Source organism: Mesocricetus auratus, unplaced genomic scaffold (assembly GCF_017639785.1).
Source record: "Mesocricetus auratus isolate SY011 unplaced genomic scaffold, BCM_Maur_2.0 Super-Scaffold_4256, whole genome shotgun sequence".
NCBI classification, from domain to species: Eukaryota; Metazoa; Chordata; class Mammalia; order Rodentia; family Cricetidae; genus Mesocricetus; species Mesocricetus auratus.
Genome location: NW_024429182.1, coordinates 46,583,688 through 46,586,301, shown reverse-complemented (window position 1 = coordinate 46,586,301; position 2,614 = coordinate 46,583,688). Strand labels below are relative to the sequence as shown.

At 35.5% G+C, this 2,614-nt stretch overlaps 1 pseudogene; it reads left to right on the top strand.

The window, feature by feature from the left end:
- The first annotated feature begins 394 nt into the window (after positions 1 to 394).
- On the top strand, positions 395 to 1,326 carry LOC101839505 (annotated as a pseudogene).
- The last annotated feature ends 1,288 nt before the right edge of the window (positions 1,327 to 2,614 follow it).

The window sequence follows — 2,614 nt, the reverse complement described above, 5'->3', positions numbered from 1 at the left end:
TCTGAAAGACTCTGTTTCCCTAGAGTCATCCATCTGCTCTGGCTCCTACAATCTTTCTACATCTTCCACATAGTTCCTTCAGGCCTATGTGGAGAGATTTCATGGAGACATCCCACTTAGGACAAAGTGCTCCGAAGTGTTTCACTCTCTGCACACCAATGAAAACCACTTCTAAATGACATATATTGCATTTTAGATTTAATAGCATGTGACCATGTATGCAGAAAACACCTTAAATTGGTATTCAAAGCCCAGACTTTGGTAGACAATCTTTCCAAACAAGTTGTTAATACAATGAATGTTTATATCCCGTGTTCATATTTGTCCATTTCAAGTTCATTATTATCATATTCCTTTTCTTTCTCATTGCCACAGAACATCAAGTGGCTGTAATATGACAATACTGAAGAACAGGACAGAAGTGACACAGTTCATTCTCATGGGACTGACCAATGACCCAGGCCTGCAGCTTGCCCTATTCATCACTTTCCTCCTCATATACACCATAACTCTAATTGGGAACCTGGGTATGATCATGTTGATTCTCTTGGATTCTCGGCTCCATACTCCCATGTATTTTTTCTTGGTAACTTGTCCCTGGTTGATTTTGGTTACTCTTCAGCTGTCACTCCCAAAGTCATGGCTGGGCTCCTAATTGGAGACAAGATCATGTCTTACAATGACTGTGCTATTCAGATGTTCTTTTTTGCAGCCTTTGCTACTGTGGAAAATTTCTTGTTGGCCTCAATGGCCTGTGATCGTTATGCAGCAGTGTGTAAACCCCTACACTATGCCAGCTCCATGAATACAAGCGCGCGTGTGTGTATGGTTCTGTGCTGCTATGTCCTTGGTTTGTTGAATGTCTCAGTCTACACTGGTGATGTATTTAGTCTCTCCTTCTGTAAGTCTAATATAATTCATCATTTTTTCTGTGATATGCCAGCAGTCATGTCACTTTCTTGCTCTGATAGACATGTTAATGAGCTAGTTCTTATATGTCTAGCTAGCTTCAATATCTTTATTGCTCTCATAATAATATTAGTATCCTATATTATAATTTTCATAACAATCTTAAAGATGCACTCAGGATCAGGGCCTCAGAAGGCTATATCTACTTGTGCCTCCCACTTCACTGCAGTCTCCATCTTCTATGGAACGATTATCTTCATGTATTTGCAGCCCAGCTCTAGCCATGCAATGGACACTGACAAATTTGTGTCTGTATTTTATACCATGGTCATCCCTATGCTGAACCCTCTAGTTTACAGCCTGAGGAACAAAGAGGTAAAGAGAGCATTCATGAAAACGGTTCTGATGGAAAAATAATCATTGTGATTATAACACTCAATATTTTGTGATATAGATTATTAAAATTCATTCTTATCATATCTTCTGTATGTACTTGGTTGTGTTTTAACCACACTAGTTCAAGATCTGACTTCTTATTCATGCCTTTGTATAACATTTTCTTCTGGGACCTAAAGAACCTTATATTTAGAAACGGTGTATCAATAAGAATGTTTTTGATTTTTTGAGTTTGATTTGTCAAAAACATTTTATCATTATTAATACATTCAATTATTTACTGTCACATTCTTCTGATGTATCATGATAGCTAATCTTCATTGTCAACTAGAGTTTTAATCCCCATTGAAATATAGTTCTAGAGATGCCCACTAGGGTGTTTCTATGTTTGCTGTATTTTATTGCAGCAGCCATAAGAATAATGAAAGTTTACTATGGGGTATGTGTTGGAAGAATTTATCATTAAACTTTCTTATCCCTGAAATTCTCTTTGCTTGAACATTTTTCATTCCTAACTTAATTTCTATATTTATTTCCTCTTTTCTGAATATATATACTTATTTATGTATATATATGAATATGCATATCCACACACATATGCATATATATATTCTTTTTCTGTTATCTAACATGATGCTCTGCAGGTTGTTTAGAATATTCTGTTATAGAGTCATCTATTATTCTGGCCTCTACTCATAGCTACAAATTTCAGATAATTTGAGAGATTATTTCAGATAGCAAACCAAAATGAAAAAATATATTGTCTCGACAATCTTCAGAGGACATGTAAATATTATTAAACTTTTTTTGTAAGAAAGACCTGATACAACAATGTATCATACATCTTTAAAGAGATATATCACCATGTCCTACACTATTGTATTTCTAGAAAACTCATTGAAATATAAGACCTTTTAATGTACCTTGAACTGTCTTTATGCAACCTGCCACTACATGCCTTACTACTAAGTCTACTGAAGTTTCTATATCTAGATCACTAAGTTCATTTAGCAGAATATCATGATGTACAAGGCTTGTATGAAATGTTGTACATGGGGAGAATGATTACATTCCTGAGACATAATCACCCATGTGTAAAAGCTGATGCTGTAGCTAAACATAACATTGTGGGAGCATTTTCAGGAGAAATCAAAATATATTCTTTTAGTAATCATTTGCTACCAATACAGCTGTGAACCAAGTACCAGAATTTGTGTTAATCACTAGAATGATGAAGCTTTAATTTGAATCAACTGCTGATTAAGTTAGGGAGCCAGGAAAAAGAGAGGGGGATAAGAGGAGGGGAGAC